Source organism: Dipodomys spectabilis, unplaced genomic scaffold, assembly GCF_019054845.1.
Source record: "Dipodomys spectabilis isolate Male_0828 unplaced genomic scaffold, ASM1905484v1 ptg000002l, whole genome shotgun sequence".
Taxonomy (NCBI): Eukaryota; Metazoa; Chordata; class Mammalia; order Rodentia; family Heteromyidae; genus Dipodomys; species Dipodomys spectabilis.
The window spans coordinates 15,085,622-15,104,585 of record NW_024870679.1 but is presented as its reverse complement, the minus strand read 5'-3'; the positions used below and the strand labels follow the sequence as shown (position 1 = coordinate 15,104,585).

At 40.0% G+C, this 18,964-nt stretch overlaps 1 pseudogene; it reads left to right on the top strand.

Moving 5' to 3' along the window:
- The first annotated feature begins 3,447 nt into the window (after nucleotides 1-3,447).
- LOC122111129 lies at nucleotides 3,448-18,667 on the top strand (annotated as a pseudogene).
- Nucleotides 18,668-18,964: the final 297 nt, after the last annotated feature.

Genomic DNA, 18,964 nt, shown 5'->3' with positions numbered 1-18,964 from the left:
AACCTTTGTGATTACAAGGAAGAATGAAGGAAAGAGGTTCTGTATCTAAGGCAGCTCATATCTTTGGGGAAACAGACATTAGACAGCAAAAAAACCTTTTTCTTTTTCCACTTTGAAACAAACAGGACAATTTTTACTTGCCAGAGGAAACCGTTTTAATCCCCAGTTAGCACTCTAATTTGCATTTAAATAACCCTTTAAAACCTTGAAACACTGGGTAAACACTTATTTGCCTCTTTGCAGTCTGATTTTAAGACTGCAATTTTTTCCCCCTCCAGTTTGAGTTAATTCTTAGAAAACCTTTGTACACAAATAACAGTTTTTCTTAATGCAAGAATTATATGTAGACTGGCACTGCATTAAGAATCCAGACAACAAACTTAAGGAATCTCAGAACATTTTTGCTTTTCCCAATGTGCATCTAATTGCAAAATAGGATTGAAATTTAGGTTTCCACATGCTAACTTATACTGAGACCAAATTGCATTACACAAAGAGATTAACCTTTTTTCCTTTTTAACCCTCCTATTAAAGCTTTTTCATTTTTTTAATACATCCCATGAGGCAGTTTTAGGAATACTAATCACATTACCCAAATTACTGTCAGGATTTCAGTGTCTGTCTTAAGGAAAAGAAAGAAACAGAAGCAAAGATGGGGCACCTGCACATCGTAAATTTTTACATGTTCTTTTTTCTTGATTCCTGGGATAAAACCAAAGCAGTTTCAGACAGATATAGTGGGCAATCTTTGACAGTGATAAACAAACCTTTATACTCAAATTTATAATACTTAGCCCCAAATTTTAACAATGGAGGGAAGCAAACCCTAAGTCCTCCAAATACTTACATTTTTGCTTAGCCAGATAACTCTTGATTACAGTGTTAACAGCTTTTATGCATTAAAATACCAGATTTTCTTGAATATGTTCACATATTCTTTCTCTCTTTCTCTCTCTCTCTCTCTCACACACACACACACACACACACACACACACCACTTGTGCACAAATATCTTAAAGTGCACAAAAATGAATACCAGCCATATGTTTTCTGGAATTTCAGTGGCAAGACATATACTTGCTAACAACTAAATACAGTATCTTACTGTTACAGATGACCAATGTGCTTTTCTAACAAAGCACATTACATGTCCTCTTTTCTCCAGGGCCTGGGAAAAGAGATTCTGTTAACAAGGCACATTAGCATACCAATTGACCTTTGAATACCCACAGATGGAAAACAGGTGGGAGTCACCTGAGGCTAAACTCCTAGCCCACCTGGAGGCCTAATTATTTTTTATCCAATTTAAGACAAGAGCACTTTACAATTCCACACTGCCAGAATTAGCTAGATGTCTGAGCCAGACCTGTGGCTACCTGTGCTGTACCTCCAACTGCTGCCATGTGGAGGGGACCTAGCAGACTTTGGTTCCCCCCATAGTGAAGTCTAAATAAAGAACAAAGACATCAAAAACAAGGATCCACAATGCAAACTGGTACCAATTCTTAAGAAACCAGTATGAGACAAGATCAAGATGAAAGTACAAAAAACACAAAGGTTGAGTTGGGGGGTGTTCCAACCATGAGTGGACCCCCCAGCTCAGCCTTAAACAGAACTCTACTGTCCTGAGAGCACACTGGTCAGGCCTTGATTACAGATCTCCATGCAGAACTCTCTACAGTATGAGGGTCTGCTGAGTGGGCCTTTCCCACACAGTGACCTAGCTCTCTCTTATCTAGTTAGCAACAGAGGGACAAGAAGTGGCTCTCAAGCATGTTTGCTCCCCTTAACTCCCCATTTCCAGATGGATCAATCCAGAAAATAGAAAACAGAAAAATATATTAATACAATAAGAGGACAAATTAAAACAGACTTACTTCCAGAAAATTCCCAAGTGACTTAAAAAAGAATGACTCCAAAAAGATTTAGTGGCATATCAGGCATCCACAAGCTGGCTGTCGGAGAAGCAGAAAAACCACGGGGCCCTAGAACACCTCAGGAGGCATCTCCCCTGTGGTGTTCCTGTCCCTTGGTAGCCTGCTAACTGAGGCCATCTGCTAGTGGCTTCAAGGAACTTAGGTGCCCTCCTTGGTACTGGAATCTTACTAGGGCCTCCACATGTTTTATGGGAACTCAGTTTGAGAAACAGAGAAGCCAAACTTTGAGAGGTCAAATTGATGTGTTATTGGAAAGCTGGTGACTGCAGGTGTACTCTTGTCATAAGGACTTGCAGCTGTAGGAAGTGGTGCTGTGGCTCAAGAGGTAGAGCACTAGCCTTGAGCTAAAGAGCTGAGGGACAGCACCCAGACACAGAATTCAAGTCTCACGACTGACCATAAAAAAGAAAAAAAAGACTTGCAGCTGTGAGGCCTGAACAAAATATGGCAATTTTAGGTTTGGATTCCATTTTGTCTGGGAAATGTGTCAGCAACTCCCCTTGATTCCCTTGAGCCCAAATTCTAGGAACAACTCCCTTTATGGTAAATTCTACTAACTACAGCTAATCAGCAGATAACAGGAAAAACCCAAAGTTCCAGATGTTCCTGCAAGTTAAAAACCACTCAGTTGAGGCTCAGACCATCTGCTTTAGCCAATCATTTTGAAGAGCATCAACTCCATGAAACAGCCAATTCCCAGTACCTGGTCAGTTCCCACCACTGGTTACACTAATCATCTTTTAGAATGATATGATTTGTTAAGTGTTGCAATAATGCATAGAAGTCCCTAAAAAAAACCTATAAAATCCCTGCTAGAGAAAGGGTCGGGGCTCCCGATCTAGATCCACTGTATTGGTGACGGTCGTGAGTCCAGGCTCGAGCTTGCAAAAAGAGACTCTCATGTACTTGCATTAGAATCAGCTCCTTGGTGGTCTTTGGGGATCCTTATCTGGGCACAAGACAGCCCCTAAATACATTTAACACTGTTAGAAAACTGAGACATGAGAACAGGAGAGGAAAGAAAGAGAAGAAAAACAATATCAAAAAGCCAGATCAATTCCAATAGAGAGCTGAAGTTGGACACCATGGTAGCTAGAGGAGAGCCAGGAGACATGAGGCATGGCATAATGGCACCTGAGATGATCTGGGCCTAAATGGGATCAGAGTCTGGGAGCAAGGTCACAGGAAACTTGAGTCTCAGAGTTCCAGACACAGGACTGATAGTCCAGTAACCTATTGTCCAAGTCCCTATCCTTGCCTCTAGGAATTCAGGCATGCCCAACACCTTGAGGTGGAACATCCCTGCCTTTACCATGAGGACAAGATGGCACCAGTTAGACCTACTTCCCTATCAACTACCACGTGGCCAATTTGGTGCCAGTTAGACCCAGTATCCTTATTTCATTTCATTTACTATACACTCTTATTTTCCAAAACATTGTGATTTTCCTGGGAGTGAACTCAGATCATCGAAGTATTTTATAGGGAGTTCCTCGTGACTACTAGCACCATGCCCATCCTCACCTCTTTCTTGTGGATTCTTTTTCCCACCTCACAAAGAAACCCTGTGGCCTTTGTACAGGGTCAGTCTTCACCCCAGAATGATTTCCCTACCTCCAATGGTAGGTCATCCTTAAAATACGGGAGGAGAGAGCTCAGATAGTCCCCTCTAAGGAGTGATCTGTTGCCTTTGCCAGTGCCCAGAGCTGCTTAGACAGGGGTTCAGAACCCCTGTGAGTATGGAGTGGATAGCCCAAGCTCAGTCTCCTTGGAGGCAATCTAATCTGCAGAAAATGCAGGCCCCATCCTCATTTTCCCATTGCTGAATGTATTAATTTATTTCCTTAACCCTCAGCCTTCCAATTTTGTGCTCCTGAACATCTGAGAATGAGAAATGGCTTCTAAATGGCTACTCTTATTCACATACCACACAACAACTTCAAGTTATTATTATTTTTTGATTAAACCAAATCAGAAAAAGAAATACTGAGTTTTCTGACTCATGTACCAAACATGTTACCAGAAATTTAGGGCAGCTAAGCTGACCTAGGTCCTTGCATCTGGCAAGAGAAGAATACAGGCAAGGCATGAAAGTAAGTAAAGAAAAATATGGCAGAAAAACCTCATGCTTGAAGTATAGATACGTCATGGGAAGACAGTACTTCAGCCAGCAGCCTTACAGAGATTAGCCTTGGATTAAGAAGGAAGCATAGGAGTTTTTGAAGATGATTTTCTGATTGGTGGGTCTCCTTCTGTTTTCTATAAAGTTGTGAGGTCAAAGATTTAGTGTCACTTCCTTAATTCTTTTGTAGTCCCTGTCTTCATATCGTTATCAGGCAGGTTTTGGTTTATCAGCTTACCCTACAATCTGCAAATAGTACAGGTCACAATTCTCTGCCTGCATCGTCTTCTACTAACTCATATCATTTTCCCTTGAAAAAAGATAGGATCTTCTTTCTTTCTTTTTTGTGGGAGGAGATATTGGTACAGAGGCTTAAACTCAGTATCTTGTTGAGTTCAGTACCTTGAACTCACTCTCTTGCTCAGTAGGATTTTGTTTTTAACTAAGAACTACTCCGCCTACTTTGATGGCAAAGAAAGAAGGAAACATTGTTTTCCTGTCTTTGAGAAAAAGAGAAAGAAAACCAAAAGGAAGAGGCACATCTTGCTCACTCTCCTGAAGGGATGACAGGATTAACAGGTCAGAAATGACTCCCTGAAATGGAGAGGTTTCTTGTTTGTTTGTTTTTGTTTTGGCAGTCATGAGGCTTGAACTCTGGGCCTGGGCACTATCTCTGAGCTCTTCAGCTCAAGGCAAGTGCTCTACCACTTGAGTCACAGCACCACTTCCAGTTTTCTGGTGGTTTATTGGAGATAAGAGTCACACGGACTTTCCTGCTGAGGCTAGCTTTGAACCATGACCCTCAGATCTCAGCCTCCTGAGGAGCTAGGATTACAATTGTGAGCCACGGGTGCCTGGCGAGAGTTTTTTTTTTTTTCCTTTTGTTGCTGTTTATGGTTTCTCTTGTTTTTATCTTATTCATTTATCTATTTTTTGGAGGGTAATGGGGACACAGAAATGGAGGGACAAAGGGTGAACAAAGGCAGTAGTGGTACTCAGTAGATACTGTGCTGAAAATGAATTCTACAACTTGTCAGCAAGGATAGGACGGGAAAACTGGGAGAGAGTGAAGGAAGGGGTGATGCTGTCCAAAAAGAAGTGTACTCTTTACCTGACTTATGTAACTGTAATCGTTCTGTACATCACCTTTATAATAACAACACAAACTTTTTTGAAAGTTAAAAAAAAAAGAGTGCCTAGGGGAGTTATCGCTTGGTGATACAAAGATTCTGCGTGGGACGATGAAACAGCTTTGGCAATAGTGGTGATGCTTGCATAACAGTTAATGTGCTGCATGTCGCCGAATTGTATTCATTGGTTTAGATGGTTGCTCTTTATAGTTTCCCACACTAAAAAGTCACCAATTAATTAAAATATAGAGAATATCAACATCTTCCCCTTCCCCCACCAATTTCCTGGAAGCCCTTAGAAGCTGATCACTCAGAACAGCTGGAAAATACCAATCTACTTTTGAAATATAAATACTGGGTCTAAGTGGAGCCATCTTGGCACCTTGGTGGATGGTGGGGACTCTCGAGGTAGATTTCTGCTTCCACACCTCCCACCCCCAGGTAATAGGCACCTGAACTCTTTGAAGCAGGGATAGGGACTTGGACTATAGACCTGCCAGACCTGCCAGACCTGTACCATGACTCATGAGACCCTATTTAGGCCCCTCCACCTCTGTCACCATTGCGCCATGCCTCGTGTCTCCTGACACTCCCTAGATCACTATGGCATCTCTCTTCTATCTCCCAATCAACATTCCCACATCACAGTTTTCCTTACTATAAGTTCTTCTCCTAAGAATGTCATACTTCTGAAATGTGTTCATATCACTGTACGAATCCCTCCTCCTGTCTACCCTTGATATCCACTGCTGCTTTAAGAGTAGTTGTATCACTAAAAAGCCTGGGTTGACAGGTTGGCCCTATGGAACAAAGGTGCATGTTGGCTTGCTGTCCAATATAAAATGTTTGGACTCACAAGGTCTTTGCTAACACTATCTGCTTCATCACAGGTGTCCTGTTATCTTCCTTTCCTTCCTTGAGGCTCTGGAAACTGGTACACATGCCAGTACATGACGACTGTCATTGTGCTGAGTCTTCTGTCTTCAGTATAGATACTTATGGAGTGGGAGCAGAACAAAAGTAGGTACTTCCCCCCCCACACACACACCAGTACTTCAGACCCTAAAACAAACAAGATATCTGCTTTTCAGAATCACTGCTGGAGCTTTTCCAGTAAAGGACAGTACTCCAGTGACATTTTCCTGGAAAGCCTTCCCTTTACCTGACTTCTGGGCCAGTAATCCTCTGCCAGATGTTGCTCACTATAGCTTGTCTGAAACGTCACTTAACCCAACTGGGAAGTCTACTGGAAACAGGATTGGATGACCTGAGCTGCTGCCCCTCTCACTAAAAAATCTCTAACACGTCCAGAGGTCTTTCTTTCCTACTGCAGGTTCCAAAACAGTTGCTCAATCATTCCTTCTGCTATACAAATGTCATCCAACTGGTGGTGCTGATAAGCAGGAAAGATTGGATTAAATTCCCTCAGAAAAAGACTACATTTATTTAAACAAAACTGGAATTTTTTAGGTGTACCCTCTGGGTAAGAAGTCATGTGAGAGGCACTGCTAATAGCTTCCTTCCAATAATATGGTTTCCACTTTGGAGTCCTCAGCAGTTCTAACCAGCACAGTCTTCTCTTGGACACGACGTACACCCAGCTTTCTTGCCTTCTGAAAACAGGGCCTTACAATTTAGCAGCACTCAAAAGAAGTCTTCAAGCATGTAATAAGTAACCCTAGGAGATCAGGTGGCCCCCGGACTACAGATGTCCCTCTCAAAACAAACCCCCAAAAAACAAAAAGCAAGGCTACCCATGTTTATTTGGAACATATACTCAGAAGGATAACCAAGCACTCCTGGTGTTGTCTGTATGTCAGGGGTCATCCAATTAGAAAAGGTAATGGAAAATCAGTGCTGAGCCATCAAATTAGAAAAGATAAAAGAAAATTAGTGCTGAGCCATCCAGTTATAAAAGATGATACAAAATTAGTGTTTGTTTTAGTTGAAATGATCGAGGTTACTAGGTATTTCCTGGAAGGCAACTGAACTGGTCTCAACTCTCTGGCTAGCATTGTTATAGATATAGTTGTCCTAGATTTCTATTATAAAGGCCAAGACCCAGCCTGTATAATCAGTGATCTATCTTGTTGGGCCCAGATTAATATCTCAGGTCAAGTGGAAAGTTCATTATAGAAATGTGAAGAGCCAGCTGACTTTCTAAGGTAGACTTTGATGACTTCCGGGATTTATAGAATTATCTATTGTTAGTTGGCTGGGTCTGAGATCCCAGGAAGGATGAGATAAATTGAACAGAGCTTGTCTCAGCCTCTCATAATCAGTGGCCGAGGGAATGGTGTATTCATGGGAAAATTTTTACCAGAATCCAAGGTAGTAAAGATAGATATCCTCATTAGTTCATATATGAACTAAGGGAATTGAAGAGCTGGGGACATTAATGGCAGGGTAGAGCACTTACCTAGCAAGGGCTAGGTAAGGGCTCATACATATAGTACTGGGGAGTACTATAAAGAAGAAAAGAAAGAAGAGAAAGAAAAAGAAAAGAAGGGAAGAGAAGAGAAAGAAAAGGGAAAGAGAAGAAAAAAGGAAAGGAAACTAAAGGAAAGGAAGATACCATTCATTTCTGGAACAAAGAACAAGCAGGCTTATATTCCATTATAAAATACTGAAGTTTTCTCAGCTTGGGGTTTGGGCTGGACTCTATTATATAATCAGACGTTACCTGAGTCCTGTCCCCCCTTCCCTCCCCATCATCCTGTGGGATATTGGGACTTGAAGAGCCAAGAAAAATGCTTATACTTTGGCTGTTGTTATTTTTGTGAGTAATAAAGCTCTTTGTGGGTCCTATTTATCGATTCTTCCTTTCCTGTTACCTACCTGCTGTCTCTGGGAAACATGCCAAAGGCCAGGATTTGTTTGATCCCATGGTGTACTGCTTGGACCTCAAGGAAACAGAATACTCTGGCCTCCAGTTCCTTGACTCTGCCCAGGTCACACACTGGCTGGATCATTCCAAGACCATAAAGAAGCAGATGAATACTGGGCCTGCATATGCTTTGCCCTTGTGAGTTAAATACCATTCTTCAGAACCAAACAACCTTCGAGAAGAGTTTACAAGGTATCTGTTTGTTCGGTGACTCAGGAATAACATTCTTTCTAGAAAATTGATGTGCCCCTATGAAACAGCTGTAGAACTAGCTGTTCTTTATCTGCAAGCGGAGCTTGGGGAGTGTGAGCTTCCAGAACACACATCAAAGCTGTGTCTGCGTTTTGGTTCATTCCAAATCAGACAGAAGTGATGGGATTTTGTATCTTCCAGAGATGGAAAGAGTGCAGGGGAAAAAGCCCTGTCCAGGTGGCACTCTCCTATCTGAATAAAGCAAAGTGGCTGGAAATGTTTGGGGCATACATGCACTTTATCAGGGGAAGAGATCACTGTGAGTATTCTCTTGGACTGACTTCGACAGGCATGTTAATCTTTGAAGGAGCTAACAAAATAAGCTTATTCTTTTGGCCTAAGATTACCAAAATGCATTTTATTTTTTATTTTTGCCAGTCCTGGGAGGCCTGGGCACTGTCCCTGAGCTTCTTTTGCTCAAGGTTAGCACTTTACCACTTGAGGCACAGCACCACTTCCAGATTTTTCTGGTTCTGTGATACTGAGGAATTGAACCTAGGGCCTCATGCATGCTAGGCAAGCACTCTACTACTAAGCCACATTCCCAGCCACAAAATGGATTTTAAAAAGAGCAAACTGACACTCGTGGTGGTGGAGGAGGATGGTCACATTGTGAGCAGGAGCACACCTTTGTGCTCTGGTTGGACAGCAGCCCGTACCTGCAAGCACCTGTGGAAGTATGAGGGAGCACACCATGCCTTCATCTGCCCATGCACACCTGGGAATGGCAAGTCCAGCAGATTCGGCTTCGTCCAGCTGGGCTCTCTGCCAAAATCCACAATTGAAGCTAGCTTGTTAGTCTGCATGTAGAGTAAAATCTCAATTCCTTCACATCTCTTGGTGTCTTTCAAGAACTTATCATACTCAGTCATGCTGCTGCTGCTGGGTTAAACCTTTCTACCAAGTGAATGTAGCCCAATCCTGTCCCCTACCATCCGCAGAAGGAGGACAGATGAGGGACTGTGGTGACTTTTGCTTCTCTTTCACAGCTCTCCATGCTTTGGTGGGCTTGGCCAGGCTCCATCAGCAGCCTTCTTCCAAGGGGAAGTTACCTGAATGGATTTCTCCAGGCTCTACATCTTACCCTTTCTTGTGCCATCCTATCTCACTCTAGCTGGTTCATGGTCTGTGTTCACCCTAGTGGCAGTGACCATTACTGGTGGAGTATTTGGTGTCCATTCTCAGCCATTCTTATCCCTTACCTCATTCTGGAGAAGTTCGTGAGGAAACTTGAACACTAGACATTCACTGATTTCCAAGCATCCTGAGGAAGCTGCAACACAGCTCCTGTGTCATTGTTAAGAATAATCCACTTATTTCCTCTGTCCAAAGACCAATTCTGGCCATTGACATTTTATTTTAGTTTTTAATAATTTTTATTGAGATTAAGTGATGACATAAATTCCACAGTATTGTGAGAGAGTGATACTTAAAAGGTCACAAACACATTTTAACCTTCACAAGGCCATTGACATTTTAGAAGTCCAAGGAAGAACGTCTCTGAAATGTCATCTTTCTCTTAGAAAAAGGCAACAAGAGAAAACATACCTTATTTCTAGATGTCATGTTTGCCATATCCGTAATCACATCTCTCTCAGCCTAAAATTGAAACCACCATTCAGGATGGCTGTGGCGTCCTTTTATCTCAGGGATTTCTATTAAGAGAGAAGAATAATGCCTCTGGAAATTTTAAATTAGCTTGAGTAAGTTATTTGATTACTTGTAAATAAATACTGAGCTAAGTTCTGGCACTCTTCTACTACCTTAAATGAATTTATGTATTAAAGGCTTATAATTACTATTATTTTGGTGCTGATAATTCAACCCAGAGTTTGTAGCATGCTAAACAAGTGCTGTATAAATATGGAGGAAAAATAACTTTGGTTAACTCATTTTCAGATTTTTCTATACCAGAAGTGCAATGGAAAAGGAAAGACTTCACATTTGAGATATTATAAACTGTCATAAGTTCTTAAATCTAAGCATGGAAGATTTGCTTCCCCCGCCTCCATCCTCCATTGAACTCAACTTCTTTGTACTTAAGGCGTATTACAAACCTATTGTTTCCTTCATTTTGTACATAAAGAAAACAAAAAAAAGAGGATGATAAAGTATCTGCCCAGGTCACAAAACAAGCCCTGATTCAAACCTAGATCCAACCTGGAAATCATTGTGTTAAACATTGCTATACTACTTCATTGTAACCTAAAAGCATTCCAGCTAAAACTAAGTACATTTTTCAAGGATCCTGAAAGAGACTTAGACTTTGGTTCCCTCGCACTCCAAAGTCTATGCAAACTTCACTATCCTGCAGGACCTTCGGCTCATCCAGAGCAAATACCAAAGAGGATATCCCATTGGAACACAGAGGAAATCATCTAGAAGGCATCTATTGTGGCCTAAATCTCACCTTTCAGGAAACTCTGCAGATCTTAAGGTTTGTCCAGAGAGCTTATATCTTTGACTTGTTTCCATTGAGGAAATAATCAAGCTCGTCTCAGGACTTTTGCCCTCAGCATAACATTATATAATCTTCCAAGAATAATCCTCAGTCACATTTACATCGTCTGACAGGTGAGTGGGAAGAAGACAGTCACTAGACAAGAGTTCAACTTATTCACATGTGCTTCCCCTGCCCTTTGCTCTGGAAAGTCCTTTCCCTTCTCCTTATTACAAGTGCTTGTACATTTTGCCTTACCAAGGATGGAGAAAATCTGGACTTTGCATACAAATAAAACTCCCCTGACAACCCTCCTACCCTCACACTCATTGCTGCTATCAACAACATATCCAACACTTTTCCAGAATTATTTATAAAAATGAGCAATAACTAGGGGAAGGGTAAAAGGTGTTCTCAACTGGGGCAGAGGTTACCAGTGGCTTTGTTTAAGTAAGTCAGGTGCGTGTATTGCTTCATCCTCAGGGAGTGCTTCTTTATTGCTGACCTGTTTGAAGTAACCTGGTAGGAAGCTAGAGGAGAAATAACATTGGGTAAGTTGTTTTCAGCACCAGAAATGAAATGGAAAAGGAAGGACTTCACATTTGAGAGATTCTAAAGTGTCATAAGATTTTCAGTCTAAGTATGGAAGACTTGCTTGGCCTTTTCCCCCTAAAATCTTTTGCATCATGAACATCTGAAGAGCTTCCATTAAAACAACTCAGAAAGGAAGCAGATGGTTCAAATTTATCTGAATTTAGAGCTTAAAAATTAGTCTTATTGGGCTTTGAAGATAAAGGTCAGATCCTTAAGACATGTCAGGTTTACATGGCTGGTAAGTGGGTGCTCAAAGAGGGTTGGGGTTTCTTTGTGGGCAAGTTGATAGAAATGGTTTTATTTTACATTTTACAAATGCAGTATTTAAACTGGGTGCTGGTGGCTCACACCTGTAATCTTAGCTACTCAGGAAGCTGAGATCTGAGGACTGTGGTCCAAAGCCAGCCCAGGCAGGAAAGTCCGTGAGACTCTTATCTCCAATAAACCACCAGAAAACCAGAAGTGGTGCTGTGGCTCAAGTGATAGGGTGCTAGAGTTGAGCTGAAGTGCTCAGGGACAGCGCCCAGGCCCAAAGCTCAAGCCTCATGACAAAAAAAAAAAGTAAGAAAAGAAAAGAAAAAGCAGTATTTACTGGGATGCCTGTACTTCATGCTTGTAATTCTAGCTACACAGGAGGCTGAGATCCAGAAGATTGGGGTTTGAAGCTAGCCTTGGCAGAAAAGTCTGAGGGACTTCATCTCCAAAACAACCATCAAAAAGCTGGGCTGGAGGTGTGGCTCAAGTGGTAGAATGTCAGCCATGGGTTCAAGCCCTGGTACTAGCAAGTTCAATATTCTTCCTCTAGGTCAAAAAGTGGAGGAAAGTGGTAATAGGGACGAGGAAAATGTGGGAGGAAGTACAGTTATGACAGGTTTAGATGCTATGTTAGAATGCCTTCCTCTCCAAAAAGAAAGTTTTTCTAATCAAATAGTTCAATATCAAGAACATAGCTGGGATAACATGTTGATCTTTTAGAAAGAAAATATACATCCTCCGATTTTAGAGATAACTATTTATTTAGTTATTTTTATAATATAATTATTTTATGTATATTTTATGGTATAATATAATGTAAAATATAATGTAAAAGTATTCTTTTTGAGATTTAAAAAAATCAGTATATGTTTACTGGAGTTTTTTTTTAAATACTCCTAACCCAAACAACAAATAATTTTGAGTTCCTGTTAGATATATGCACTACCAAATAAAATAGACATAGCTTATGTTCCCCTGGAGTTTAGAACTGAGCATAAAGCTCCTAGAAGAAAAGTTAGTAATTTATTAATTTACTAAATATTCATCAAGCCTATTTTATCATCCGATGTAAATTGCCTGTAATTCTAGAACTTGAGATTGCCTGACCCTGCAGCAATATTTGTCCACCGCTGACCTGATACCTGCTTACCAGGTGGCTTCATTGTTTTCTCAGGTCTTGCAAAAAGCACTATCCAGCCAAGGATGGTCCAGGTTGCAGCCGCCTCCTAGGTCATGAGCCATGTCCATAAGAGTTGAGTCACATACCTAAGCCCTGGTCCTGTGGCCTTCTTACAGATTCATCTAGAATAGTTTTCTTACCCATAGCCAAAAATACATTAACTCAACATAGTACATACACACACATAAATTTTAAGGAAAATTCTTACAAAATTTATTTTTCTTACAGATGAGCCATTCTGCTCTATCATGCTCTAGTGTTTCATTTTATTTTACTTTTCATTTTCAAGTACTAGTGATAGCTGAGTGTTGTGCACACACTCAGGAAGATCACAAGTTCTTAGATGCAAAAGATATGATTAGCCCCATTTTCCTAAGAAACAGAGATAAAGGTGAACTCTTTTCAGGTTGTTATACTTAGAGGCCCTAGTTCCCTGAACCCAATCAGAGGAAACCAAGTCAGTGACTTAGTGATTGACTCCTTAGCAAGGAACTACCACAATCTGTACAAGTGAGTTCAAGACACTGGTTTCTCCTCTCCTAGAGTGTGTGGGTCTAGTTTCATTGATCACAAATGGGTTTTTGGCACACATTTCTAGAAAAGAGAAAAAATACTTTCTGAGTCATTTCTAATCTCAACTACCCCAATAGCAGCAGCAGTGAAAACAGCCAGATAAACTTTATATAGGGTCTGAGAATATAGGTCAGGGGTAGGATTCTTGCTTACCATGTATGAGAACCTGAGTTCAATACCCAGTGCTTCACGAAAAAAATTCTATAATATTTGAGATCAAATTAGCTGTCACTGTTGGGGCATATGACTAGAGAAGACCTGAGGAAGGGTGTGTTTCTCCATCTGTGTGCTGGTTATGTAGCAAAGTTCAGTGTATGAAAGTTCATTCTAATCCAGCCAAACCTCAGAACCACTCTGTGAACCTAAATGCCCATCAATGATTAAATGGATAACTCCACTGTGGAATAGTCACAGAACAGAATACTAGCTCTTAATTTCTATTATTCAGGCCTTCTTTCTTTAATAAAAATACTTTTGTCTAATTTTTACTCATTTCCTAAAAGATATAACATAGGCAAAAACAAAAAATTTATAAAATAGCACCCTATAGATACATGTTTGCATTAAAACAATTTATTAATCAGTCATTGTGAAAAGGAAGAAAAAATTCCTCTTTTAAGAGGTGGCTATGCTTTTAAGATTATAAACTTTCTTGCTGTGACAATATCTTGATGTGGAATTAGAGAGGCTATCACTTTATCATGTCAGGCATTCCTCTCTTCCTGCTTTTTCTTGTTATTCGGAGATAAGAGTCTCCTGGATTTACCTGGTTGGGCTGGCTTTGAACCAGGATATCCAAATCTCAGTCTCATAAGTAAATAGGATTACAAATGTGAGCAGTTTTTTTTTAAATGATAGGATTGAGTAAATCAGTTCACATGTACGTTTTTAAGATCTCTTCCTGCAAGCATTGGACCTGACGCTATTTTAGACAATAAGCAACATTACAGAACTTGAGACTTCTATCAGTACCCATTTCAGAGTTTCAGGCAGAAAACATCAATGCTAATGAGGGCATGTTAATGATGATTTATTCTCTGAAGCAAAACCATCGTTCTTTCTGATTGCAGTGCCAGTCACCCCATGGGACAAAGTTCATAGCTCCATTTTATCGAATCCTTTTTTGTTTTTCACAATCAGTCTGTTAAAACAGTCCATGTACAAATATAAAAGCTCCAAAATGGGGCTGGGAATGTGGTTTAGTGGTAGAGTGTTTGCCTAGCATGCATGAAACCCTGGGTTCAATTTCTTAGTACCACATAAACAGAAAAAGCCAGAAGTGGCGCTGTGGCTCAAGTGGTAGAGCACTAGCCTTGAGCTGAAGAGCTAAGGGACAGCGGCCAGGCCCAGAGTTCAGGCCCCACGACTGACAAAAAAAATTACTGTATGCATATTCTTTTCAAGTGCATATGCCCACAGAACCTATAGAAAGAGAGACTGTATCTTAGGGCATAAGACAAACCTAAGCAAATGTAAAAGAATAATACAGGTATATTCTCAAAAGACAAGAGTCTAGCTAGAAATCAAAGCATAATGTTAAAAACTAAATTTCCAAACACTTGGAAACTAAATAATATACTTCTATGTAATCCATGAGTCAAAGAAGAGACCTCAAGAGAAATAAAAATTTTCATTGAAAAGAATGAAAATGAAAACAAAATTTATAATACATATATAAAACAACATAAAAGGAATAGACAACACCAAATGTATATATTTTAACACTAGTAAAAAAATCTCAGATCAGTAATGTAACATTCCACTTTAAGAAACTGGAAAAAAGAAAAAGCTGAAGATATGGCTCAACTGGTAAAGTGCCTGCCTAGTAAACAGGAGTCTGAGTTCAAACCCCAGTCCTTGTAAAACACAAGAAGAAAACAAAGAAAAAGCAATCTCCAGGAAGAAAAGATCAAAAGAAGCAAAAAACAAACAGAAAGAAAGAGATAATAAAGGTAAGAATTGAAATCAGTGATACTGAAAACAAAATGCAATCAAGGAAATCAATGAATCAAAAGAGCTGGCTTTTTAAAAAAGATCGATGAAATAGTCAGCTTCTAGTAAGAATGATTAAGAGGAGAACAACTTACATCAATAGTGAAACATCATTACATCATTATTATAGATGCAGACATTATATTTCTTAGACATATTTCCTAGACTTCATTACATATTCTATGGACATCATTCTATAGACTTCTATATTCTATAGATTCTATAGACATCTATAGAATATAGACATCATTACACATTCTATAAACCTCAAAGGCATAATAAGGGAATATAATAACTACATATACATATATAAATAATAACTCTTTATAAATTTGACTACTTAGATAAAGTGAACCAAGCCCTCAAAAACTAAAAGCTATAACAAGTAACAAATGTGAATGGATAATCTAAATAGGTAACTAGTCAGCAACTTGGATTTGTAACATTAAAAACTTCCAAGAATGAAATCTTCTGTTCTAAACAGTTTTACTGGAGTATTCTACCAAACATTGAAAGAATTAATATTGATTTTATTCAATCTCTTCCAGAAAACAGAAAAGGTAAGGATTTCACAATTTATTTTAGGAGGTTAGTATTGTTCTGGTACAAAACCAAATTAAAAAAAGGGAAAGTCAAACACTAGTGTCTCTCATGAAAATAGAAGCAAAACTCCTTAACAAATCAAATCTAGAAGAGATTTATATGGTGACCTAGTGGAATTATTCCAGTTGCAAGACTGAGTAAAAATTGAAACTCAATCTATTTACTTCATCATACTGATAGACCACGGGAAAAAAGACTATATGATCGTACCATCCCAGAACATCACATTTTTGTTTGACAAAAAATAAATGTCTACTCATGATTAAAAAAGAAAAAGCTCATAAAATAAGACTGAAAAAGAACTTTCCTAATACGATAAAGAGCATCTACATAAAACTCTACAGCTAACATTATATTTAGGGGAAAAAACTATTTGCTTTCTTCTAAGATCAAGAATAAGGCAAGGATGTCCAGGCTTACCAATCTGATTGAAAATAGTAGCAAAAGTTCTAGCCTATTAAATAGGACAAGAACATGGAAATTAGAATGCCTTCAAATGAAAAAGAAAGAAAGACACACAAAGCAACAAAAAAAATCATGTGGTACCTTATAAATAAGTTAGAAACAATAGCAAGAAGGAAAAAACCACTTCTGTCCTTATCTTGGGGTTCATTTCGCTTAACATTATCTTATCTGATCTTTTCTGCTTGTTTCTTATTTGCAATTTGTTACTGCAGATAAGAAACCATGGGACTATGTTTCTTTGGGCCTGGCTTACTTCACTTAATATAATTTTTTCCATAGTATAACCCTTGTTTTCACTGTATTTGATGCTGGAATAATTTGGGGAAGGGAAGGGAAAAAATTGTTTAAATAGGGATACAGATTGACCCATTGCAACAATGAGATGTACAAGACGCTATGTTGAAAAATGAACTTAAAAAAAAATGAACTTCACAATTTGAAGGGGGAGTGTAGTTGTAGAGATGGGAGGGAAGGGATGGTAAGGGAAAACAAAGGAGGAGGCAACAATGCTTGATAAGAAATGTACTCATAACCTTGCTCATGTAACTGTAACCCCTCTATACAGTATTTTCTCAATAAAAAACTTATTAAAAAAAAAAAAAAAAAAAGAGAGAAAACTCAGCTAAGTCCTGGTGGCTCACACCTATAATTCTTGTTACTTGGGAGGTTGAGATCTGATAGAGGTTGGAAAGTCGGTAAGATTCTTATCTACAGTTAACCAGCAAAACGCCAGAAATGAAGCTGTTGCTCAAGTCTTTTATTTATTTATTTATTATTTTTTGTTGTTGTTGTTGGTCGTGGGGCCTGAACTCTGGGCCTGGACACTGTCCCTCAGCTCGTCAACTCAAGGGGGCACTCTACCACTTGAGCCACAGTGTCACTTCCAGCTTTTTCTGCTTATGTGGTGTTGAGGTATTGAACCCAGGGCCGCATGCATGCAAGACAAGCACTCTATCACTAAGCCACCTTCCCAGCCCATGTTACTCAAGTCTTGAGTAAGTAAAAAAAAAAACAAACAAAAAACCCAAAAAACAAACAAAAAACTAAGGGACAGTGTCCAGGCCCTGAGTTCAAACCCCAGGACAAGAACAACACAAAATCAGCCCCTCCCAAAAAGTTAAATTTTATGCAATTTCATTATGGTATAAAAGTTGCTTAGCACAGGGTCTGACACAAACTAAATTATCTGAAAAGGTAATTTATTTTATCTCTTGTAGTATTGCCTGCAAGTTCTTCATCTCTTGCATTTTTATTCAGTATGTGAAGGCAATAAGCGCGTCATAATTTAGCTTGTCCTTCATTGACCTGGACCTTGCATTTAGGTGAACTCTGTAAATCATTGACTACTAAGTACTGATTTCAAACAACCTGTTTTACAATAAAGTGACCTGTGCTTCAATTGCCATGGGGGAGGATCTCTGTTTCCTCTGGGGAAAGCTAAAAACAGGCTGATTTTAAGAGCCATGATTTAGAGTCAAATAGACCTGGGTTTAAATTTCACCTTGCCATTTCTTAAACTCTGTCCTGTTAGAGAGGTGACTCAGTCTATTTCACTGTCTACTTACCAGTGATTAGGACAAGGAGAATCCACTTTCCATGGCTATTGTAGTGAAGAAAACAAAACACTGTTCATAGAGGACACGGCCTGTCAGTGAGACCCAGCCTAAAGGAATCATTCTAACCTCATCACTCAGTTTCTGAAATGACCAGGTTGTCTAAGGCAGATGCCAATCACTGCACAGTGTATTTCTGTAACCAAGGGCACAGTCTTGAAACCACAGAAAGCTCCAGGAGGATCGAGGACTGCACTGTGCTTCCCTGAGGGCTTTCTCCTTCCATGCTTGCCACCTCTCTTACTTGGGAGTGGCTGTGCAGAGCCCTTAGGGAAAGCAGGGCTGGGAAAACCTCTCAGCCTCTCTCTAAAGACCTCAGTAGACAGAGGCGGGATCTAAGCAATCACTTCCTTCCACCCCAGCCATAAAGAAAGTGAATCTCAGCAGGCCAGGTCTTCTGTGCTGAGGCTATCCTGTGGCTTAAAGAAGACACCTGTGGGTGGACAGGAACCGGAAGCAGAGTCCTGGCAGCCCAGATGCACCTCTGAAAGCTCTGATTTTTTTTTTTTCCTGTAGCAGAAACTGGATTTAGGCAGATTAAATCTTACTCTCTCTGGAACATCCCAGAGATTGATCCAGAGTGGAGCAGTGGGGGCATTCTCCCCGCTCAGGGGAAGAGAATGAGTGGCTGTGGTTAGAAGTGGGAGTGAAGCAACAGAAAGAACTGGAATTGGCTTTCCAGGAAGTCTTAAAAGGGTCTTGAGCAAAGAAACATAACTGTGCACTGGAATAAGACCTTTGATGTCACAACATCCAGAGTGACTTCAGAATACAAAGTAGAGTGAGTAGAAGGGGGAGGGGAGCATAGATGCCCAAAGCACACTTGGGGTGGAGCAGCCAAGAGGGAAAGGTGGGAGCTGTTGATCGGCCTAAAAGCACGCTTCATCCAATGGGCAGCCGCTGTCCCCATCCCTGCCACTT